Source organism: Podarcis gaigeae (genome assembly GCF_964106915.1).
Source record: "Podarcis gaigeae genome assembly, chromosome: 5".
Lineage (NCBI taxonomy): Eukaryota > Metazoa > Chordata > Lepidosauria > Squamata > Lacertidae > Podarcis > Podarcis gaigeae.
In genome coordinates this window covers 19563320-19588751 of record NC_139681.1, presented here as the reverse complement: position 1 = coordinate 19588751, position 25432 = coordinate 19563320, and the positions used below count along the sequence as shown (strand labels likewise).

The window sequence follows — 25432 nt, the reverse complement described above, 5'->3', positions numbered from 1 at the left end:
CTGGTCACTCATAATCTGGGGCCCAAGTCGGAACCGTGCATTATGTGCGTGCCCAGTGGGAAAATGGGGAACCCACTCTTGCTTGCCCCAGACTATGGATCCTACCTGATGTCTCTTAGCTTAGCTTGCTTCGTTCCACACCCAGTTTAAAGAAAGCTTGAAACTCTTAAGATTTTAACTGATGAGCACAGATATAGTCCAGAAGATCAGTACTTTCCATGTGGTTTTTAAATTTACAGTAGGAAGTAGGGTTGAGGCTGCAGTCCTAACTCCACTTACCTGGGAGTAAGACCCATTGAACTCAATCCGACTTACTTCTAAGTAGACGTGGTTAGACTTGCAGCCTTAGTGCCTCATTTGATGGGCACACAAAATCAACCAATGACACTTCGGGAAAAAGAACAGTGATGAGGCCCCCGTCAGGAGAGCAGCATTTATACGTCAATTAATATGTAATAATGCAACTTGTACAAAACGAGAGAGAGAAAATTTCATTGTGGAAAACACAGGCAAACAGCATCCATAGCAAAAATGCATGCCTTGATGAAGGAAATCAGCTTGATAGTCCATTTTCAACAGATTCCTCCGACATCCGTAGCAGGGTATCCGTAGCCTTGGAATTGATCTCAATACCTAGATAGATAAGTAAGCTGTAAGGAGCACCCCTCAGTCTTTTTCTGGGTGCACTGCAAAAATATATATCAATTAAATACTTTAAAACTCTCCATTTCTTTGTTAAGCACAGTCTCAGGCATGAGAGTCTGGAAACAAAAGGCAACGGTGCTTAGCAGGGCAAGAAGCCAAGATGAACCCTAAGAATCATATACAATAGTCAGGGCAAAAGGGTTTTAGGGAGACAGAAAATAATTACTCAAATCTGGACTCCAGCCAGGGTGCTTTGGATTTCGCCCCTGCAGGAAAAGAAGAAAACTGGCAAGGCTGAGGACTGCAGAACAAAACAAAACAAAAATCATGGCAGGAAAAAGAAGAAGGAGGCCACAGAAGGGCTTAAACTAAATAATGAGAAATTTCAAAGAGAATGAAGAACAAGAGGTCACTGAAGGAGACAGTGTAGCAGTCCTCTAAAAGGTGGGAAGAGTAATTTATTCAAGAGAGGGGAAGAGAGGCCGTAACTCAAAAGGAGCCGGAGCCAAGAAATCCAGTGTAAAGTTCAAAAATGACACATTTTGTCAAAGGCAGCTCGAAAGAAATATATTTCACTAAGAACAAAAAACACACACATAGCAACTGACATAAAAATTCACCAGAATATTGGAAGAAAGTGTTGTCACGGCAGGGGAATGTGGGCTTTTGACGAGGTTGTCGAGACAGTAAATAAAGCAAGCCGTGGGTTACGGATAAAGAGGATGGGCTGAGCAGGAGGAAAGTCGAAACGCCTGAATTGGAAGATGTGAGGGAAATGGAAACGAAGAATGTGAGGGGCCTGCACTAAGAGATCCTTTAGTCCATCCAGATGTTAAGGGGGGTGCCTAGAAGCAGGGAGTTAAGGGACACACACACCCGACACACATGCACACTGTTTGGGCCCTAGCATCTGGGATCCAGAAGTACTGTGGCTCTGACCTTAAGAGTTCCATTTAGCCCACAATGACAAATGTTCCATCTCGGGAACATTTCAGCTTGCCAGATGGAAAGACCCCTTCTTTGATCCCCAACCCATGTACCCCAGAGCCACTTTGGGGGGCATGAGGCCACACATGGGGGTTGAGAAGGGGAAAGTGCACCTTTGCTTTCGCTTTTAAAGATTTTTATTAGATTTTCATAACTTTAACCAATTGATTTCAAACTTCAGATTTGGTTATATATTTCTCTTTTAATTTGACTTCCCACCTTCCCTTCTATGCTGTTTATATGCCCATCCCTTTTGTAGACTGCATAATGTCGCACATTTAATCTAATACATATTCCTCTGCTACATTGCACATTTCATCTAATATGCATTCCTGTATTTCGTATACAGTCATACCTCGGGTTACAGAAGTTTCAGGTTGTGTTTTTTCAGGTTACGGACCACTGAAACCCAGAAGTACCGGAATGGGTTACTTCCGGGTTTCGGTGGTCGCGCATGCACAGAAGCACTAAATCGTGCTTTGCGCATGCGCATAAGCGCCGAATCGCAACCCACACGTGCGCAGACACGCAGACGCAGGTTGCGAATGCTGCAGGTTGCGAACGTGCATCCCGCACGGATCACGTTCGCAACCTGAGCGTCCACTGTATTATCATTTCTTCCCATCGCTCAGATTTCAAATCCTGTCAGCAATTTCATTTCAATCTCCCCAAAAGTTTCCACTCTTCCATAAATTGTCATTGGACCATTTGGGGGAGCATTTGTAACTGGGGGTCCCTTAAAAGCGCAAGTGCATCTTGGTTGTAAGCCGCCCCGGGTTCTCACGTGAGGAAGGGTGGCATACAAGAAATTTTTTTAAAATGTGGTTTACATATCTTTCTCCAATCTGATTAAATGCTTCATATTTTCCTTTCTGCTTTCAGGCACAAGAACGACTTTCTCCCATGTGTTGAAATGTGCTGATGTGGAACAGGCAGGTGACCTAGCCTTCCATCCAAACTGTTTGAAAGTCAGCCTGTGGAACTATTGTGCTCCTTGCATGGCTCCCATTCACTTCAAGGGGTTCGGGCGGGAATATTTTCCAGTGGGTTGTGCTTCTCTTAGCTGTAAGAGGCTGGGTATTAGGATCCTGCGTTCTTAGAGATGGCCAGAAACACATTGGTGCCCAAGGCAAAAGAAGAAGGCGGAAAGAAATCTGAATGGTCTTCCCCTGGTGGTGAAAATATAACAACAAACCAAATAATTGACTATTTGCTGCCTTTTAATAGTACCCCCAAATCCCTCGCCTGAGGCGCGCTTCCTTGTGCTGCTTATTGATAGGGCCGGCCTTGAACATGCTTCTGACAGCTTTGGTGTACACAAACACAGACACGCACACTCGCCACAAAGGAACCTATCAATTTTCAGCTCAAGATACACACACAGGATCCAGTAAATAAGGATTCGGAGAAAAGAGATGGACCGCAGTTCAATTAATTTTAGCTTTGCATTGCTGGGCTGTGGGGAATTCTAATCAATACAGAGAGCTTTCAGCTTGCTAAACATAGAGCACATTTCATACAAAGCTGAACATTTTTCTCCTTGTCATACAGAATTATCTTAATTATTGTTTCGGGGAAAAGCCTTACACAAAATCATCCAGTAGTCTCCCCCTCCCCCCCCACCCACCCACAACCCCCCCAGCTCAGAAACTCATCACAGCAATAATTTATGATTCCCCCCTCCCATTTTCCCTCTCCTAACATCTTGGTCTTGTTTGATATGCTTGCCATTTCTTGCTGACAGGGAGGTCGATTAAATCACATTTATATTGTAAACGTATGCATTGCTTTTTACCCTAGGCGGCGGATGAAGAGATACATGGCCCCATGGGAAAAAGAAGCCAATCCACTCTCATATTGCAGATTTCTGCCGGTTGGAAGAAATGAATGGTTGCCAGGGAGAGTTGGGAATTACTTGAGGATGCAAATTGTTATTTTAAAAACCTTTTGAGGAAGGCTCTCCTTCCCTCCCCAAAGTCTCTCCCCCCCCCCCCAATATCTTCACATCCTTGATTTGTGCTGGTTTCTAGAAAGGCACTTCAACAACATTCTTCAGGGCATCTGCAAAAACCAGACTTTTAACCTGGTCTGCGCAAAGGAGAGAGAGAGAGAGGGGGGGGAGGGAGAGAGAGAGAGGGAGGGAGGGAAGACGGTATATTAGTAAAAGGTACTTTGTGGTGGCAGAGGGAAAAGAGAGTCTCCCCAGTTTTTTGGAAGGTGATGGGAGGGACACAACTCCAAATGAAGTGATAAAAATGAGGAAGGCCGAAGGTTCTTGCCAGAGGCTTAGGGGGAGGGAGAAACGAGCTGCAATGCCATTAACCTAAAAGGAACCGTTCAGTTTTGTAAATTATGCATAGCTCTCACTTTGTGCTTTTCCTTCTTCAAGTTTCCCCCCTCAAATGACTAATTAGGGAACATTCAAGAGTAGAAGGGAACATTCGCAGTAATGCAGAGGAGCTCATACAGAGCAAACTCCTGGTGCATCCTTTAAAAGCCTCCCCTATGCCATTCCCCTTCTTTTTTCCACTCACATATCCTGATAATGATCTTCACGCTTCCAAGTCCTGTCACAGTAGAGCTATTCAAAGGTCTTGTCTAGGAACTGCACTCATTTCCTCTTGTTGCTCCTTATGCCCGGAACTCTCACCCTGAGTACATCCCTTCCCACCATTGCCCCTTTCAGGAACCTTAGGCCTGGAGATTCAGAGAGTAGAGCCCTAGGGGTAGATGGAGGATACATCAGAAGATGAAGCCTAGTAGAGCATGGTGAAAGGAAGGGATGGCACCGAGTGGGTCAGAGGTAGGATTGGGCGAATCTGTCAGTTCCGTTTTCTTTCAAGTTTCTCATTTAAGTTCCATTCTCCATATTTCCACATCAGTTTACCTTTTTTAAAAGAAAGAAGGAAAGAAAGAAGTCCTCATGAAAATGTATCAGTATTTTAGTGCAAATTTATTCTCATATACATTTTTGTATGCAATTTTAGCTTTTGTGTGCATCTTGTATGCAATTTTACAAAGCCATTTCCCCAATATAATAAATTTTGTCTTATTTTCAACGATACATGCATTTTTATGAACACCTTAGCTCAGCATATGCAGTTTTGGCACACTCTGCTTGGCTAGAGAACCACATTACAAAATTCAGAGAAGTGCAAATTTCAGTGGAATGGCTGTGTTTCAGTTTGCATATACAGTGGTACCTCTGGTTGCGAACAGGATCTGTTCCAGAGGCCCGTTCGCAACATGAGCAGAACACAACCCACGTCTGCAGGTCATGATTCGCCACTTCTGCACATGCGTGTGGCATCATTTTGCACGTCTGTGCATGCGCGAGTGGCAAAACCCGGAAGTAACCCTTTCCAGTACTTCCGGGTCACCGCGGGACACAACCTGAAAACGCTCAACCTGAACCAAATGTAACATGAGGTATGACTGTAGCTTCAGAATGTGCAAATTGGGAAAGTTCTCCTTTAAACGTGAACTGAATGCAATTCGTCCCCTACCCCTAGTCAGAGGGCAGCACCTGGTGGCTTAGGATGGAGCCTAATGAACATAGGAATGGAACTAACAGCAAAAGCTTTTGGCCTTGGCTCCTTTCCCAGAGATTCCACACCTTTTCCTGATGATTCTAGTCCTATTCATGTGTTTCTCCACGTGAATGGTAAATCAGCCTGGCCTGAGCCATTGCATGCCACACTATGCTGCTCAATGTGTGTGCATTGAACATGGATGTCTTGGAGCGCATGAGCTGCTGGGTGGCATATGGGCATTTCACAAAACAGGAGGTCACGCATAGGTTCCCCCTTTGCAAATGCCATGCTCAATATGTAGGTGGTGGAAGTGAGGTCAGCACAGCATGGCATGTGATGAAGGGGGAGGCATAGCTCTGCTCCATCTTCCTTGCATTCACTCTGGAGAAACGCATGAGCAGGCTTTCTCAGAAGGGGAGTAAGAAGCTGAAACTTCAGGAGGAATTCTGCGTTCTGACAACCTTTCCTCTCTTCTTTCAGTCTTCAGCTCAAAGTCCATATCTTCTGTGATGCCTTAGCATTTATCCCCAGCCAAAACAAAGCCCCATTACATGTAATTGTGCTTTCTGGCACTTGTCCCTTGTTAGCCTTGCCTCTGTTGTCTTCCTTCCCTATCATGGTGTATTTTTAGCCTGTAAGCTCCTGAGGACGTGGACTTGTCTTTTGCTTATGTTACTCTGCAGAGCAACATAAACACTAATGGCTTCATCCTAACAACTTAATGAAGCCATCTTCCATTATTGGGGGGTGGGGGTGGGGGAAAATATCCACTAATACTTCCATCTTTCCTAATGTGGCCAGCAAAAGGATTGTTACCTTGAGAAGCAGTATGGAATGCATCACTGGCTTGGAGAGAAAGCAGAGAGGCTGTCATTTAATATTTTCCACCAGTGTTTTGAGGTGAACTTTTAAGAGCTCATTGCTCTGAAGGAGAGCCAAAATGTGCTGCTACATCAGCAACAAAATTCCGTACAAATCTGTGTTTGGGCCTGAATGGTAAGTCCAAATCATTACAATAGCCCTGTAAATACTGTTTCATATCCCATGATCCCCCAACAATAGTCACAGAGCAGACCCAGTTAATCCCAGATCCCTTGAACTCCGAAATAATGAAAGATCAGTAGCTAGATAGGGTCATGCACCACCCTGGAGGAGCAGGTGTGCTGCTTGGGGGCATCCTGGATCCATCCTTGTTATTTGAGGTGCAAGAGGCCCCTCTGGAATGGCACGTCTTCTACCAGCTTGGGCAGGTGGCCCAGCTGTGACCCTATCTGGATAGATATAGCCTAGATCCAGAGGTCTATACGGTGGTAACTTCTAGGTTAGATTACAGTGGTGTGTTGTTGGGCTGCCCTTGAAGGCAGTTTGGAAACTGTAGCAGATACTAGGGTGGATTTTTGGGAGCAAACGCAGGGTGCTGAGCCTACAGGGCGCCATCTCAAAGCCCTGTACATGAGGTGCGAGGTTTTGGGAAGAGGAAGAGGAGGAGGGGGAGGAGGAGTAGTTTGGATTTGATATCCCACTTTATCACTACCCTAAGGAGTCTCAAAGCAGCTAACAATCGCCTTTCCCTTCTTCCCCCACAACAATCACTCTGTGAGGTGAGTGGGGCTGAGAGACTTCAGAGAAGTGTGACTGGCCCAAGGTCACCCAGCAGCTGCTTGTGGAGGAGCGGAGACACGAACCCGGTTCAGCGGATTACGAGTCTACTACTCTTAACCACTACACCACACTGGCGTAGAGTCCTCCCTTAAGCTTCCCAAAACCTAGTTAGCACTTTCCCAGCTTTGGGAAGGAGGTGGGAGGGCTCCAGGACCCTAACAGAGCCCTCGTGCCTCCTTCCCATAGCCAGGCACCTCCTTATCCACCTTTGGGAAGGCAGCGTGAGGACTGGGGAAGGGGCACCCAATTGTGGTCTCACACAGGGTGCCACAGTACCCAAGTCCACCACTGCAGACAGGCTGCTGACCAGTACTAGACAATCTGGACATATAAGTACAGTTTGCCCCCACTTGTGGTGGCTACCAATTTGTTTCTGAACCAATTCATAGTTCTGGTATTGACATAAGGTCCATTTTCACTCAGGACCTTAAGGATAGCACTTGATCAGCACTAGTGGCCTGGCTTTTGGGTTTCTTATATTTGGTTTGGGCAGTTTTTTTATGTTGTCAGTGATTTTTGTGGATGAAGGCTCTTAGTATATTCGCTTTTCTTTTAATAGGTTTCCATTGCATATTGTATGTTGGCCCTATAAATCACTTCAAGACTTCCTATGTGTGAAGCAATACATAAATCAAATACAGTGGTACCTTGGTTTACAACCATAATCCGTTCCGGAGGTCCAGTTGTAAACCAAACCCAAGGCGTGCTTTCGCCAGTGAGGACTCCCCCTAAAAATGGGTTGTAATCCAAAAAAAAGGGACACACACTTCCGGGTTTGACGTGGTTGTAATCCAAAACGGTTGTAATCCAAAACAGTTGCAAACCAAGGTACCACTGTACATCTAAATCTGCTTGTGTCCCTTCCCCTACCTTAATACTAGGGGCTCACTCCCTAGTCAGTATGTTTAGGACTGCAGCGTAACTCCTCATATAGGATTGAGGCTATAGCCTCACATGCAAACCTTCTAGTGATGTAATGTTAGTAAGGAAAGCCCACCATTTTGCTCCAGCACCCCATGCGATGCCATGCCGACATCTCCGTATGCCTCTTTTCACCATCTAACAAGAGACTAGTTTTCTCAAATGCAGCTATTCCTAGCTGCAAATAGCACATCGAGCAAATGGTAACTACATTCATGCTATGAACGCTCCAACTCCGGCAACCTTGTTATTTGTTAAAAGGGAATGAGAATTGTGGGATGAGATGCTTTGTGGAGGGATGGGGTGTTGTAAAAGGGGGTGCGGGACAGCATTCCTAAGAACTCGCTTTGCAAAACGAATACCCGAACTTAAAGTCAGCTCTGCTTTTAGTAGCGTATCAGCCATGATTTCCCCAAGATGAAACTCTATTGAGCCCCAGGCTCTGTGCTGGTGCCTCTCCTGTGGGCTACTTTGAGAGCAGAAAAGAGATCCTCTTCCACACTTTGCCCTAAAACCTGACAACAGCTAGGCAACCATTGTGCAGAAACCTCTGGCTAACACTGCCTTGTTGTCTCTTTGTGCTTCCCCTGCCTGTTGTATTCATCGATTGTCTCCGTTCTTTAAAAAAAAATGCAAAGAGATTATCTATCTTTTCCTTCTGCTTATATGCTATTGAACACAGTAGGCCCTGCTGTGTGGATTCTGTTCAATAATGCAATCTCTTATGTATAAAAGTGAGCTCTCAACATTCTGTCACACACTTTGGTATGACCAAGAAACAAAACCCAGGAGGGGGGATATGCAGATAAAGGTATAGGGCTGTGCATATATAGGAGCAGGAGCTATTCTCAATGTCTGGAGTGGAGGGAGGAGAGCTATACTTCCCACCCCAGATGTGCCCTCAGATTACTGCTGGGCCAAAGCATTCTGCCTAGACTTGGTCATGACTTTTTGGGAATGCTGAACCCCAATTTTTATTATTATCAATTTGGGGGTGTGGATCTATTAACTTTTGACTGGGGGTAGACTTACCTTTAAAGACTAGGTGAGTAAGCTTTTGCTCTCCCCCACCCACAATAAAAAACGAGGTGACTTGGTTGCCCTTAACAACCTGGCAGCACCACAATGCACAATGTCACAAAGACCTAGTTCACATCATTCTCTGTGGCATCCTTGGGGACAAAAGGTAGCTGCCCCATTGGCCAGTTGACCCTATTCCTGACAGATGATAAGGCCTAACCAAAATCTGTTATTTATGTGTTTGTGGGAAGCTATTTACCTAAAAATTCCTGAGGCTATATAGACCTGTTTGATCCCAACCTTCCTTGTCCATCATATCACCAGCTTCACAAAACATGGGGGGAGGGGTCCTAAGTGGAATCAGCATGCAGATTGCGGAAGTTGCTTTGCTGTATACAGTGGTACCTCGGGTTACATATGCTTCAGGTTACATACGCTTCAGGTTACAGACTCCGCTAACCCAGAAATATTACCTCGGGTTAAGAACTTTGCTTCAGAATGAGAGCAGAAATCGTGCTCCGGCGGCGCAGCAGCAGGAGGAGGCCCCATTAGTTAAAGTGGTGCTTCAGGTTAAGAACCGTTTCAGGTTAAGAACGGACCTCCAGAATGAATTAAGTACGTAACCAGAGGTACCCCTGTATTGTTCACCAAACACTTAACATACTGAGTAAGAATGGGTTTTCTGCCTTGCGAATTATTTGGGAGATGATAGTAAGAAAGGGCCATGCTCTAAACAACTGATCTGCTGGTTGAGTGGGGTTTTGTCTATATTTGGAAACAGCTGGACACCGTTTTGAATCAGGATGGTGGACTGAACCACTCTGTGGTCTGGATCATGCCCTCCATCAGGCCAGCAGAATTTTGCCCATACCTGCTGGATGCCTGACAACAAGCCGGAAGAAAAACAAGTTTGTTAAGTTCCTGGTGGGCCACCATATATGCCTGGAAGATTGTATGGGGTTTGATATACTGTGCAGATCTATATGAATATGTGCTAGACAAGATCTCAATAGAGTATAAGTGCAATTTTCCTTGGATGGGAATCAAGGTGTTCCTAATGCAACCATGAGATCAGCCTGGGAAATGAATGCTGTAACTCCATATTCTTAAATGGTCCTGAAGCGTTTGGACCTGGCCATTATCAGATGAAAGATATTGCACTGCATGCACCATTGTTCTGATCCGGTCAGGCTCCTGTGATTATGTGGGTAGCAGTCCTCTTCCCCATAAAGAACTGCAGCAGATTCAGTTTCTTTATCGCTACGAACTCACTCATCCTTCGCCATCGGCCTCTAGGTGAGAGAACTAGATTTATGATGTTCTCATTACTGTCCTTATGATGACTTTTGATACGAGAACAAGAGATCACAGATGAAACCGACAGCAGCATTCTGTTGGATTTTGACCTTTTCAGTATTTCACATTTTGAATCACTGACCATTCCATCTGCTCACTGCACACTGCAGAGAAGATCGGGATCGTCATGCATGACGGTTACTAGGATATAAGATGGCAAAAAAAAATAAAACCTGAGGGGAAGGACGTTACTGCAGGTTGGGAGATCTACGTGACTTAAAATAAAGCGTATTAAGCCTTGGTTTGGTCGAATGACTACAGGATTTCACCTGGATAAGTACAATTAAAATTCTTTGTTAAGAGCAGAAATGGGAGGAGAGAGAAAGATACTGTGAAGATATTACCATCTTGTTCTGCAATCTCATTGACAGATCAACCTTCGTTGCCACAAAGCAGTGATGGATTACAGTGGTGGGCAACGTTTTACAAGTGACAAATCACACTTAATTCCTCGGGTATTCATTATCATAACATTAATCCATTTGGCACAGCAGAGAGAGAGAACAGTGTACAAGCCTGTCGTATTTCTATTGTAATTTAATACAAATCTGCAATGGCTTTTCAGATATTCTTAACAGAGATCTCCAAAGGTAAATCTTTCATAGCATCTAAAATATTATCATACTGTTATGGGGAAGTAATACCTCAGCTATGCTTCAGACCATTCTTGTCCTTGGGCCAATGTAATGTGAGTTAAAACTCTGAGTTGAACTCTATGGTCCAGGTCTAGGACTGGTTCATGGGTTATATTGGGCCTACCAGCTGGCTCAACCTGGTCCACTTCACTGTTTTACCTCAGAAGTGGCACCTTGTGTGCTGCTGCTACTTTGCACAGGAAACAGTGCTCCTCAGGCCAAAAGCACAGCTTCTGAGTTACGTTAAGGAAAAGAGCATTCAAAAACCTGCTTATTACAAGAAATTCAAACTAAAATGCAGACATTTTTTCATGAAGATTAAAAAAATAAATCACATATTGCAGTAGAAATGTGGAGGTCTGAATTTAAAATTGGACAAATGAGAAGCTGGGGGAACCAAAACTGACATATCCATTCATCTTCACTGAAATGTTTTCATAGACACGCTGACTAGCATGGGGGACAAGATGGAACCCTGCAGTATCCCCTAGGTCAACTGGCACAGGGCCAAGCAATAGTCTCCCAATGATATTCTCTGATAGTGGGCCAACAGATAAGAAGGGAGCTACTGTCACACAGTGCCACAATTGCCATACGTGTAGATTTGTACTATGGTGTCAATCTAAGCTGATGTGGGCAACTTTGTCCTAAAAAGGCTTTACAAATCTATCACAGAGAGCCTCTGAGTGGTCCAGCACACCACTGCTCACATATCCTCCAACATCCACCATCATAATCATCATCATTTTATTATTTATGTGTGCACACTCAGATGATGACCTTCAAGCCATCCTAAATATCTTTGCAGAAGCTCGTGGAAAGCTTGGCCTATCGCTCAATATCCAAAAAAAACAAACTGCTGCACCAACAAGCACAAAACAACCCCCCGTCCCGCAGTGCCACAAATCCAACTTAATGGTGCAATGTTAGAAAATGTTTATCCTTTTCTTACCTAGGCAGTTATCTTTCCACAAGGGCCAGCATTGATGCCAAAATCCAGCGTCGCCTGAGCTCCGCAAGCACGGCTTTCTCTCGATTGAAGCGTAGATTGTTTGAGGACTGGGACATTTGCAGGGAAACCAAAATGCTTGCTTACAAAGCTATTGTACTACCAACTTTACTGTATGATTGTGAAACATGGACCACTTATAAACACCATCTCTAACTCCTCGAAAGATTCCATCAACGATGTCTGTGACCATTTTTACATATTACTTGGGAAGACAGGTGAACTAATGCCAGTGTACTGGAAGAAGCAAAGATCACCAGTGTTGAAGCAATGATTCTTCAACATCAACTTCACTGGACTGGTCATGTTGTTTGGATGCCTGATTATCGTCTTCCAAAGAAACTATTCTATTCCCAATTTAAGAATGGAAAATGTAAGGCTGGTGGTCGACAAAAGAGGTTTAAAGATGCTCTCAAGGCAAATCTAAAAAAAATGTAGTATAAACATTGGCAACTGGGAAACACTGGCCTGTGAGTGCTTCAGTTGGAGAATAGCTTCTACCAAAGGCGTCATGAACTTTGAGGAAGCACAAACTCAGGATGAAAGGGAGAAAAAAGTTAAGAGGAAGGCACATTTGGCAAATCCTCACCGTGATCAACTCCCATCTGGAAACCTATGTCACCACTGAGGAAGGTACTGCGGATCCAGAATTGGCTTCCACAGTCACCTACAGACACACTGTTAAGACCATATTCATGGAAGACAATCTTACTCGGCTATGAGTTATCACCAAAGAATAATAATTATTATTTATACCCTGCCCATCTGACTGGGTTTGCCCCAACCACTCTGGGCAGCTTCCAACAGATATAAAAACATAATAAAACATTATACATTAGAAGGCTTCCATATACAAGGCTGCCTTCTAATCTCTTCTAAAGGTTATATAGTTACTCATCTCCTTGGCATCTGCTGGGAGGGTGTTCCTGGTTCCCTGTAGCTTCACTTCTTGTAGTAAGGGAACTACAGAAGGCCCTCAGAGCTGGACCTCAGTGGCTGTGCTGAACAATGGGGGTGGAGATGCTCCTTCAGGTATACCAGGCCAAGGACATTTAGGGCTTTAAAAGTCAGCACCAACACTTTGAATTGTGCTCTGAAACGTACTAGGAGCCAATGTAACTTATTGTGCTCGGAAGTGTATTGGGAATGGTAACTTTCTGAGGATCTTTCTAAGTAATCTTTCTAAGCATTTGCAGCAATAGCCCAATCCTGACAGATCATTCACCTCTATTCATGAAAGCTGCCTCCACCTCATTTCCATCTCTTTTGCAATGCAGACCCCTGCCAAGCCACATCCTCTGACCATCTTGCAGGGAGGGGCTTGCAGGGGCTGTAGTGGGTAGGAGAGGAGGGGAAAGGCCCACTGCGCAGGCAGGGTCTGCTCATGCGAACTCCGGATCCAAGCCAAAGTAAGAAATTGCGAAACATCTTAGTTCCTTGCAACTTTTGGAAACATATATTTCCTCTTATAAATGAATCAGAAGATTTAAAAACAAAACACTTCTTAAGTCAAACTGGACAGGCCTCTGGGAGTTGGCTCAGTTCTGATTCATGCCAGGTTCTGTTACATCAGAGACATCCCAGTATGAGGTCACAAGCAGTGTGAGGCCAACATGAGGTCACAATGGTCTCTGGAAGACAAATAAAACTTACCTTGTGACTGGCTTCATAACAGCTCTTCACCATGAGGACATAATCTGCTGGCCTGAGAGAGACACAAGGGAAAATGAAGATATGGCGAAATGAGGAAGATACCAAAGAGACCACCTGTAGCCTTATGAGGCAATCCTTGTGGCAGTTGCTGATTTCTTTTAAGTTCCGGGTCTGCTCCAAACAGCTGAGAGAGGTCAGTCTGCATTCTGCTGTAAGTGGTCTTCACTTCGATTGCTGTGTGTCTCCCCTGCCCCATTTTTGTTGAGGCCTTCACTAGACCTTCAGAAAGCAGAATTGGTTATGGAAACCAGCATCTGCTAAAAAGAATGGGGTTATTTGCAGGATAGGAATGGAGAAGTGGCAGGTTGTAAAAGGATGCTTAATTCTTCTCCTGCCCACTGTTTATCCCACTGCTCATCATGTCTCTCTTCTAAATCTCACCTGCCCTATCTCTACTGACTTTCAGATGTTCTGGAGACCTGGGTCCCCAGACTAAAGTTTTTCATGAACCTTGTCCCTGTCCTGTAAATGATGTTCCCTGTATGGGCCTCAGGCAGGTTGCATGACGACTTATAACAGTTGTGTACTGTATTAGTGTTATACAGTACCGTCTTCACAGGTGACACTTTATGAAATTGCATAAGCAAAAGAAAAACCCAGCAGGTCCCTGTGCTCAGGAGTTTACAACATGAAAACTACAAGGTTGAAGATCTGCAGAACTGGAAGTTGAGTGCTCATTTCTGGCTTTTGGCAGGGGACATCATCTGTATTAATGTACACAAATATACATGTCCAAATAATGAACATGCCATACAAATCAAGGGTAGGGTTGCTGACCCTCCAAATGTCCCTATTTTCCAGGGATGTCCCTGATTTAGAGAAGCTGTCCTGGTTTCTGATTTGATCCTCGGATGTCCCACTTTTCCTTAGGATGTCCCTATTTTCATTGGAGAAATGTTGACAGGTATGGAGTTATCCAACCCCTGAGCTGTCTGAAGGCAATCTTGTATAGGGAAGTTTTTTAAATGTCTTATTATGTTTTTATATATGTTGGAATCTGCCCAGAGTGCTGGGGCAACCCAATAAGCTGTGTGGAGGATAAAATTATCGTTATGGAATAGGATGCCCTTATTTTCATCGGAGAAATGTTGGAGAGTATGAGGTTGCCATATGCCAGCAAATTCCTGGACACGTCTGCTTTTGGGGATCCTACATGCCCATCCGGGGGGGAATTATAGATTTGAAAGCAAATGTCTTGGATTTGGGTTTTTTTATAAAAAAAAATTGGTGTGTTGGTGGCTCTGGCTCTGGCTCTGGCTCTGGCATTGGCGACCCAGGCTCTTATTCAGGCTCTGGCGATGGCGATGGCTTGGGCTCTGATGTGGGTGGCTCAGGATCAGTGCTGACAGAGGAGCTATGGAGAAATTACCCTAAAACAGCTCTAAAACGTTTTGTGTCCAGATTTTTAGCTCCTGAAATATGGCAACCCTAATCAAGGGGGAAAGATGTGTCTATATCTGAGCATCCTTCATGAAACAACAAAATGGTTAGCAGTGCAATCTTGTATATGTCTACTCATAAGTAAGCCTTGTTGAATTCAGTGGTACTTACTCCCAGGTAAGTGAGCAAAGGAGCACAGCTGGAGAATGAGATTTTGTGTGAAAGAACTAAAAAGAAGCTATCGTTTAAGAATGTGGTTTCAGGCAGTAAAATAGCAGGAATAAGATGTACTGCCAGACCTCCTGGAAATATCTTGGTTGTTTCCCTCCATCACTCATTGCTACATTCAGTGAGTCAGTGGCAAATAATGTAACAAACATATACTCATCTTCACCCAGTGAATGTTGGATGATAAGTCTCCTTCATCTGTTTGTGTGAATTACTACAGCACCATGCAGCCAATCATGAAATCCGCTCCATGCTATGTTGCAGGAGAGAAGCAGGGGCACTGGGGTTTCAGGCCCATTGAGACACTGAACAACTCCCTTCTTGCTGCCTGCAGAAGCAAAGGAGGCCACTTGGAAGCAGCACTTCATATAGCCAGCCCTTCCATCTGTTGAAGACAGGTTTATGAGCTCATTGGTACACCACACTCCCACAGGCAGTCTGCTTTGAGATTGCCAAGTATTTGGGGCCAGGTTACATGAGATCATGCAACAGCTGGTTGACAGGACCAGCCCTAGCATTGCGCAGAGTGAGGCAACCACCTCAAGTGACAAATGGTAGGGGGAGGGCACCAGGAGCAGCCCCCAACCCAACAGTTCCTCCTAAGTGCCCTTGCCATGCCCACCTTCTGTTGGAGCACAGAACTATGCAGGCCACACAGCCCACCTTGTGCTCCCCAAATGACGTTGTTGCCCTGAGGTGCCATGGAGGAAGCTATCTGTTGCCAGTATTGGACATGCAACTGCTAGTCCAGTTGGCTTCTATATGTGGAATGCTAGGGCAGAAGGCTGCATTCAGTCCTCGCTTCTCCTGTCCAGCCAGCTCCTATGAGGAGGACGGGTGTCCCTTAAACTCCTTAGCTAATCATCAGGAAAACATAATGGATCTCCATATCAACAAATACCTTTCAACAAAAAAAGGCTCTCTTTCTAGAACAGAGCCCAGTTCCTAGAGGTAACTCAAGGGCAATGATTGCCACTGTGGGCTCCTTTGGCAGGAATGGAAGGATACAAATTCTAATTCTAATTCTAATTCTAATTCTAATTCTAATTCTAATTCTAATAATAATAATAATAATAATAATAATTTATACCCCGCTGGGTTCCCCAGCCACTCTGGGTGGCTCCCAACAGAATGTTAAAAACACGATAAAACATCAAACATAAAAAACTTGCCTAAACAGGGTTTCCTTCAGATGCCTTCTAAAAGTCAGGTAGTTGTTTATTTCCTTGACATCTGCTGGTAGGGCGTTACACAAGGTGGGCGCCACTACCGAGAAGGCCCTCTGCTTGGTTCCCTGTAACCTCACTTCTTGCAGAAGGCCCTTCAGTGTCCGGGCTGAATGATGGGGGTGGAGACACTCCTTCAGGTATACTGGGCTGAGGCTGTTCAGGGCTTTAAAGGTGAGCACCAACACTTTGAATTGTGCTCGGAAACATACTGGGAGCCAGTGTAGGTCTTTCAGGACTGGTGTTATATGGTCCCAGTGGCCACTCCCAATCACCAGTCTAGCTGCCGCATTCTGGATTAGTTGTAGTTTCCAGGCCACCTTCAAAGGTAACCCCACACTACCTGGTGAAAGGTGTCCCTTGGTTGAATCCAGCTAAGTTAGATTAGACCAACTGAAAGTAAGCTGTGTTCAATCATTTCAGTAGATCTACTCTGAGTATGACCTTTATCTTCTGGGAGAAGCCGAATCCTTTGTTGATGGTGTGGCCTCAGTAGAAGCCTGGAGAAGAGGGGATCTGTCACGACTGATATGCAAAGGGCAGAGATTGTTTTTCAATGTCTCAGTGGCCAAAACTAACAACCAAAAAATGGCCTGAAAATACAGGTTGAACTAATTGTTTTCTTTTGTTAAGCTGTGTGTGATGCAGGTGCAAGTAGAAATCTTTATACCTCTGTTTATATCTTGTCTGCCTCTCAAACATTTATTTCACACTTGTTCTAAGTTGCTGTCCACACAGTACACTTTATACACGATGACAGTTAAGGGCATGGTAATGTTAGGGATGCCTGCCTACAAAGACAATTTTGCTGCCATTTCTCTGCATGGGACCTGGGAACTGCCAGTAACTACTATAAGAAGTGCCTTTGCACTTTTCTATGAGACAGCAGCGGCGAGAGACAGCAGTATGTGTCCCTCAGATGTATTGTTTTTCAGCGCCCTTTGCTTTATTTTCGCAAGGTTTGGTTTTCGCTGCAAAAGGTGTCGAGAGCATAAAAACGTTTGCAAAAAAAAAAATCAACCTTCTTCCTTCCAGTCTTGAACACATCTTTGTGGCTGTTTGTGGCCATTTTCTCCTCTGATCCGCTTATGTTTGGGAGGACGGGGAAGAGCTGACACCCCCAGTGCTAAAGCAATGGGGACCACCCCTTTCTGTGCTAAGCTCAGTGCAGGAGAGTCTACTGACCCATTTGCTTCTGCAAAACAGCATGTTCACTCTTTCGCTGACACCTGCCCATTGCAAACAGTTTCACACACTTTCACCATTGAGTGCCAAATACTCTCCAAAACAAGGGAAGGCTTGTTTCATAAGGAGAAGAGGAGGGGGGACAATTACAGCCCCCTGTCTTGACTATTATGTTTTTATTCTGCTCTTCTCAATGAGCTCAGGGAAGCCTACACAGTCTCTCTCTCCTTCTTCGCATTTCATCCTAAACAAATAAACCTTGTGAAGCGGCTAGGCGGAGAGACAGAGAGAATGTGACTGACCAAGTGAGGTCCATGGCTGAGTGGTGAGCTGAAACCCAATCTCCCATTCATTGTTTGACACTGTCCACTATCTGACACGAGCTCTTTCCCCTTTGTCTCAGCACTTAATGGTGCAAACGTCTGCGTGGGATCTCCTTCCTGCCATTCCATTTCTGGTTTTACTTGTTTTGGCATTGCTCTCGAATCGAAAATACTGATTTATTTTTGGAGGTGGAGTGGCCGGGAGCTAAGGAAATTACCTGCCTTTCAACACTAGCTCTAAACATTTCCTAATGTCCTACCAAAGGAATGCATTATTTTCCCCATCTCATATGTCTAGGTGGCTTGCAACATCATTTTTCTCATGACACGCAAATTACCTCCACATACAGCACGAAGGCCTTCCTATAGTTTCTCCTTGGCATCAGAAACAAATTGCCAGTCACATGTAAAATATTTGAGTCCAGTCCATGCCTCTGCCTTTGATTCTGCAACAATTGTGAAGAATGAGTTTCCCTGTTCTGTATGAGAAACAAAGGCTGATTAGGGATGGCAGAGAAATTCAATTCAGTTTGAATTTTAATGTGAACCTTCCTAATTCACCCTTCCTAAAAAAAAAATAGGTAAAGGTAAAGGTACCCCTGCCCGTACGGGCCAGTCTTGCCAGACTCTAGGGTTGTGCGCTCATCTCACTCTATAGGCCGGGAGCCAGCGCTGTCCGCAGACACTTCCGGGTCACGTGGCCAGTGTGACAAGCTGCATCTGGCGAGCCAGCGCAGCACACGGAACGCCGTTTACCTTCCCGCTGGTAAGCGGTCCCTATTTATCTATTTGCACCCGGGGGTGCTTTCGAATTGCTAGGTTGGCAGGCGCTGGGACCGAACGGTGGGAGCGCACCCCGCCGCGGGGATTTGAACCGCTGACCATACGATCAGCAAGTCCTAGGCGCTGAGGTTTTACCCACAGTGCCACCCGCGTCCCCTTTTTTAAATAAAAAAAAATGTGAACCTAAATGCTGCCCTTTGAAATCCACACATCTCTGCATTTTATGATGCAGTTCCCCAACCTAAAGATTTATAGAAAGTGCATATATTAGAGGAAAGTGTGCATAAAAGAGCATATATTAAAGTGCTTGCAGGACTGCACATATTAGGCAGAATTGTGTATGTTGTGAGAAAACCTGCCTTAAAAGGCTGAATTTATTTATGATGTCTTCTTAAAATATATTTGCAAATTGATGCAACAATATAGTTTGAACTGGGTTGTAGAAATTTTGCCCCAGCCTGCAAAAATTGAGGAAGGGGCTTATGTTAGTTCTGCTTTAACTGGCTGAATCTAATTCTTATGTATTTAACAACATTTCCACCCCACTATTCCAACATTGAAGCCTCCAGACCTGCTAACAAATAAAAGAACTATTTAAAACAACAATCATCTCATTATAACCATAAAAGAGCAGTATATTACTGAGCATTAGTAATGGCAAGATGTGTCAGTAATAAAAAATAAAGGAACACCAGACACTTCCAGACTGTCACTCTTTAAGGATGCAGTTCAATTACACACTGGCAAATTCAGGTTGCACAGAGAAAGCGGATTTGGTGCTCATGTACAACAAAACCGATTTTTTAAAATGACGTTTTGTGCTAAGGAAAGTGACAGAGCACCCTGGAAAGCACGGGGTAAGAATTGCTTGATGCAACCATCCTGCAGTCTGATCCGAATGAATACTCATAAGTCAGGTTCTCTGGAAGTAAAAGTATCAGACCCTCTGGGGTGCCAACACTTCAAGGCCCTATCTAGGATTGCTACCTCAGATGATGGTGAATCTCAAAGAATACAATCTAAGGGTCAGGTTAAATGAAGATACATATAGAGGGGTTGATGGAGAGAAGAGAGAGACCTGTGTAGAGACAGGTCAGAGTGAGTTTCCCTCAAGGTGTAAGGCTGAGGAAAGGGAAAACTTTTTTCAGGCGAGAGCTGGGAAGACTCACTTCTTTAGATGTGAAGATTAAGGTATAATTATGGTAGTGGACTATATACACGCCTAAGAAACAGTTCCTCCCCAAATGCGATTTTGGTTTTAAACGCATTGTAAGGAGTCTGTATGGGAGTATATTGTATTTAAAAATGGGGTATCAGAGTTTTTAGGGGGCTAACCAGGTTGGGATAGCTGGGATAGCAGGCTTGTTGGGTTTTGAATGTCTTATGTAGATTTTCAATTTCGTTGTTCTGTATGGGACAATGACAATAAAGATTATCGTATCGTATCGTACATATAATTTTGTGTTTTATTATGATTACTATTGGTGTTAATATTATTTTATTGCACTGTGAAAAATTTAATAAAATATTTGTGTGGGCGGGGGGAGAATACAACCTCAGAGTCTGGGAAGGTTTATGTGGAAGACGGCAATTCTGGGCTTTGAAGCAGAGCCATAGCTATGGGGAGGGGACTAGCCAGGGGTTTTTTTGCTCCAGGTGAAGCCTGCAGAGGTGCTCCATGGGGGCTCCTAGCCTGTGTGTGTGTGTGTACACAAATGCACATGGGTGTGTGTGCCAAACTGGGTCTCTGACCCAGGTGAAATAAAGTCTAGTTTCGCCCCTGCTTTAAAGGTCAGAACCAGTATTTTCTGTTCATCCTGGAAGCAGACCAGAAGCCCATATAGTTCACTTCAAAACTGCCAAGGGATGTTCTGAAAAACCTGTCCCAATTAGTAATCTATTTGCTATTTATTAATTAAGTAAGCAACACTATAAAATGAGCGTCCAGTTTGCCAGCCGGATCAAGGGGGAGATTCTCTTCTGCCATTCCCCTCAAGAGTAATCAACTGGCCTCTAAACATTTAGCAAAATGTGTCCACTTCAAACATTATTCTAAACCGGCAGCAGGTCCTGCCCGACCCCCTTTTTTTTTTCTCTTTCCACCAAGAGAAATTCAGAGGCATCTTCTTCTTGTGGAAAAGATTTTCCTCATGGAAAACACAATCTGGCTTCATTTCACTATCATGCAGCACATAATGTGTGTCATTTTAATAAAGGGGTGTGCTTTTGAGTGGCATAAACTAAACCACAATGCAGTAAGCTGTGTGGTTCTTTTTCATTTGCCCAGAAAGGCCAGGTTGGGAAAATGTATTTGTAGTCAGGGCCATGTTTGACTTCCTCTGAAATCAGGAGGTATTGATTTGTTTTTTTCCCTCGACTGATCCTCTCCTCTCTGTTTCCAGCTTCTTGCTGTGGTTTTGGAGCAGCTGCAGCCCAAAGCATTGTGGGAACGGCTTTCACATCTGAGCCCATTAGTCACCAGATGTCATCTGCTGCTGCCAGGGCTTCAAACAGCCAAGCAGACAATGTCCCATGCATGCTGAACATCTGAATGCCGACTCCTTCAATAATGTGGACAGCTCAATGGGTTCAAATGACATCCCAGAAGCACCTGACCTCAAAGCCATGTTTATACTGACACCTACAGCTCTGAGAGGAAACACAGGCAGCAGCGGAGGATTTTCAAGACCAGCTTTGTGAGCTGTTGCTTTCACGTTTATTTAAAGAAGAAAGAAGGTGGGGGAGAGAAACCCGGAAAGATTAATTGAGTGGATTTGCTAGAGGAAATAGACTTTTGATTGACTTTTTGCATTCATTGCATTTCATTCGCTTCTGCTGTGCAGAAGCATCAAACAGGGTTATTAAAAAGGTGACTTAGAGCCAAACAAAACATGACTTGTTTGGATGCTAAAATCCATTATTTCATTTGAAACAACAACACACTGTCTCTCTCTCTGCATGTGTGTCTGTGTACACACACACCCGCTTCAGATACTAAAACAACTGTAGGCATAGAGTTGGCTTCAGGAATAGGGGAACCCTCAAAAATAAACCATCAGGGTTCCCATTTACCGTATTTTTTGCTCTATAAGACTCACTTTTTCCCTCCTGAAAAGCAAGGGGAAATGTGTGTGCGTCTTATGGAGTGAATGCAGGCTGCGCAGCTATCCCAGAAGCCAGAACAGTGAGAGGGATTGCTGCGCAGCGAAAGCAGCGATCTCTCTTCCTGTTCTGGCTTCTGAGATGCAGAATGTTTTTTCCCCCCGTTGTTTTCCTCCTCCAAAAACTAGGTGCGCCTTATGGTCTGGTGCGTCTTATAGAGCGAAAAATATGGTACCTTAAGGAAGCCAGGGGGTTGAAGTGGGCAAAGTGATGGATGATCCCAGAGACTTCTGCTCACATGAATTGTGCAAGGTAACCAAATCACATGTCAAAGAAGTGAATATACCCCTTCCCAGCAGTTACAGGGGGGGACACCCCCAGTAATGGTTTCTTTCAATGGAAGGCAATAGCAGTCCCAGTTAAAACTAAGGGGAAAGCAAAGGCCATGTTGGTGACTTTTTCTGAAAGTTTTGGTCCAGTTCTTTTCCGTGAGCCCTCTGTTGACCTCTGGGTCCCAGCCACTGCCCCACAGAGAGATTTATTGTGAGGGATGCTGTTTCTGATTTACTTACTTCTCTGTCATTCTTTTCTCCAGATTGCCATCCCAGAGAGAGCCAGATTAACTGTTAGGCTAATAAGGGTACAACCTTAGACACTCATATTTTAAGCCAATTTCCTAGCTGTGGAAGCTGAAAATTCCTGCAAGGGGCGGGCAGTTTCTCATAGTCTTATGTTACTTGCAATGTTCCTTCACTTGCAACCTTCACTTATCCTCTCACAGGTCACCCAAAGCCTATGCTCCCAGCTCATCCCACCACCTTCCCCCAAACTTCCCCTCATAAACTGCCCAAACCCCCTTTTAAAGTTTGCCTAGGCTGCCTGCCTGCTAGCTCACCTGCTTACTGGTGTGTTGTCATGGTAGAGTTGCTAGGGCCACAAACTGCCATGTGATGATAGCCTTACAATTTTATTATATAGTAAGACATACTACTTAGGTCCTTCTCTCATATTTGTCTTATTTCCTTCATACCATTTATCCAGGCCTGTCCAAATGGTAGAGGGATTTTCAGCTTCAGCCTCTGGAACTGTGCCTTCCCTCAGAACCAGAGCCTGTTTTCTATCCACACATACAAACATAATAATCAGTCATCACAATCCGATCATTTGCTCAATGTCTCTGGAGTCTATTTCCAGTCTCTGTCAGCCACAAGCTGCAAGTCTGTACACATTCTGCATGTTGCTACATCCGACTCCTGTCTTGGGGATATTTTTTAAAACAATCCCTTCCCTTGTAGAGACAGCATTTAGCAATTCCCACTGAAAGTAGCCTGGTGAGGCTCAAGAATCCTACATTAAGCCATGTTTCCTTGTGACTGGCAACACCTAGTCCATTAGGAGCACTCAGAACAGTTTTTAGCATGAAATAGGGGTGTTCCTAACCAGCACCCACCACCCGTAAAGTTCCAGCTTCCCCCAGTGGCTGTGTGGTGCACTCCTGCCAGCTGACTCAGTCTCCTCAGGCTGGAGTGTAGTGTGCTATTGTGCAAGAGAACTACTCAGCAGCAAAAGAGGAGAGTTCTGCAGACTCCAAAGACCAGAAGGACATGGGAAGCAGCAGGTATCCCAGCGAGGGAGAAGATTTCCAATTCTTTCATGCCTGCACAGTCCTCTTTACAAGGCAGAGATTATAGGAAGGGAGAAGGGAGCTGCACTGCAGCTATAGCTGGATTCCCCCTCCCAACATGCCCCCCGTAACCTACCAAGGAAGACAGTTTCCTCTTCTTTCTTACTTTTTAAAAAGAATACAGTTCGCTTTGTAAGGACAAGATGGGATGTAGATATAGTTTTGTTGTTGCTACTGCAATGTGTGGGGAGCAGGTGCTGCGGTTACAGGGGGCTGTCTTCGTCTCCCTCCCTCTAATTTTTTGCTCCTCTGATTTATATCTTCTCTTTCTCCCCCCGTCCCACCTTTAATGGCCTTAATTCCTTCTTCTTTGTCTTCTCTGCTGGTAGGTTGCTCACCCCTGGTGTTTGTATTTGAAGACAGGGAAATTCCGCCAGCTAGAATTAATCTTCTTGAATCTTACAGCAAATAAAGCGACACCAGAGGGACCAACAACAAAATGTTGCACTGTATCTTAGCCCCTTATAGGGGAGCTCTTACTCAGAGTTCCAAGCAGCCACTCCCTCCAAGCAAAACATCCACCTCCTCCCCTTTTTCTTTATCAGCTGGGGCTCTACATTCTGTGGCTACTGAGCATGCTCAGTTCTCACTGAGCTGCTTTGGCCCATTGTTTATTTTATTTTTAAGAAATTTATTTGTACTTCTGCAAATCTTGGGTTTGATTCCTTCAAGCATATATTCCTCTTTGTGCTTGGTGACCCTGGCACTACATCCCTGGCACAGGAGTCAACTCTTAGGGGTTGAGATCCCTTTAAGGTAAAGGTAAAGGGACCCCTGACCATTAGGTCCAGTCATGGCTGACTCTGGGGTTGCGGCGCTCATCTCACTTTATTGGCCAAGGGAGCCGGCGTACAGCTTCCGGGTCATGTGGCCAGCATGACTAAGCCGCTTCTGGCGAACCAGAGCAGCATACGGAAACACCGTTTACCTTCCTGCTGGAGCATTACCTATTTATCTACTGTACTTGCACTTCGTGCTTTTAAACTGCTAGGTTGGCAGGAGCAGGGACCGAGCAATGGGAGCTCACCCCGTCATGGGGATTTGAACCGCCAACCTTCTGATAAGCAAGTTCTAGGCTCTGTGGTTTAAAACCCACAGTGCCACCTGCGTCCCGAGAACCCTTTACCTCCCCCATTAAATATTTGAGGGAATGCCCCCCCCCCAAGTTGATGGACATTGCCGTTCAAATGGTACGTGTGTGCCATGCCTTGTGATCAATTATATGGGACGGGGCTTACCTAGGCCCCGCCAATATTTTATTAAAGTTGGCGCCCCTGATCCCTGGTGTCTGTCACTACCTACTATCTTTCGGCAATGTGATTTCCCATTATGAGGTAGTGTTTCCTGAAACGTGGTTTGTTTGTTTTTATGTGTCTAGATCAGAGCTTTCCAGACTTTTCATGTTGGTAACACACTTTTTAGACATACATCATTCCACAACACAGTAATTCAGTTTTACTAGCAAACCAGAGGTTAAACTAACCCTTTTCCAGCCCTAGAAGGAGCACGGGGAGCATTCACGCAACACACGTACACACTGCAGCCGACACACTAATGTGTTGTGACACACAGTTTGGAAAGCTCTGGTCTAGTCCAGCCTGTGTCTTCCCCTTTCTGCTGTATCATTGCACGATGCTGCAAACAGTGCAGAGTGCCTAATAAGTATTGGTTGGCATTGCTTTGAATAAGCTTTTACCACATTTTATGATGTGACTAATAAATCAAACTTGATTGATTCATTACACAATCAAACCACAGTTGCTTAAGCATGTAATATGCAGGATTTATTTTGCTCACTATGACCACAAAGGATTACGGGTATTCGAATTGTGCTCTCTGATTTGCAAAAGCTGAGGCACCAGATAGCAGTTAGGGTTCCCTGGAAGTATATCATATATATGGTACTGTTTAATTCTGTAATTTTGTAATTCACTTGGAGGCTCCTTATGTGTCAAGTGACTAATAAATTGGAATAATAATGGTATTTAGGAAGGCTGTTAAATAAGTCCTGCAAAATAATATTCTTCCATCTGTACAATC

General features: G+C 44.6%; 2 long non-coding RNA genes across 3 annotated transcripts; one reads left to right on the top strand and one right to left on the bottom strand.

Moving 5' to 3' along the window:
• Positions 1-2246: 2246 nt before the first annotated feature.
• Positions 2247-13297, bottom strand: LOC310844396. Of its 2 annotated transcripts, XR_014564079.1 has the most exons (4): positions 12994-13297; positions 11712-11818; positions 4167-4519; positions 2247-2801 (listed from the first exon to the last, which is right to left on the bottom strand). It is a non-coding gene; the product is annotated as an uncharacterized lncRNA (long non-coding RNA). The 2 variants fall into 2 exon arrangements; XR_014564080.1 differs by lacking the exons at positions 11712-11818; positions 12994-13297 and adding an exon at positions 8781-8922.
• Positions 13298-13299: 2 nt separating this feature from the next.
• Positions 13300-21496, top strand: LOC310844398. Its single transcript, XR_014564082.1, has 2 exons — positions 13300-13614; positions 21009-21496. It is a non-coding gene; the product is annotated as an uncharacterized lncRNA (long non-coding RNA).
• The last annotated feature ends 3936 nt before the right edge of the window (positions 21497-25432 follow it).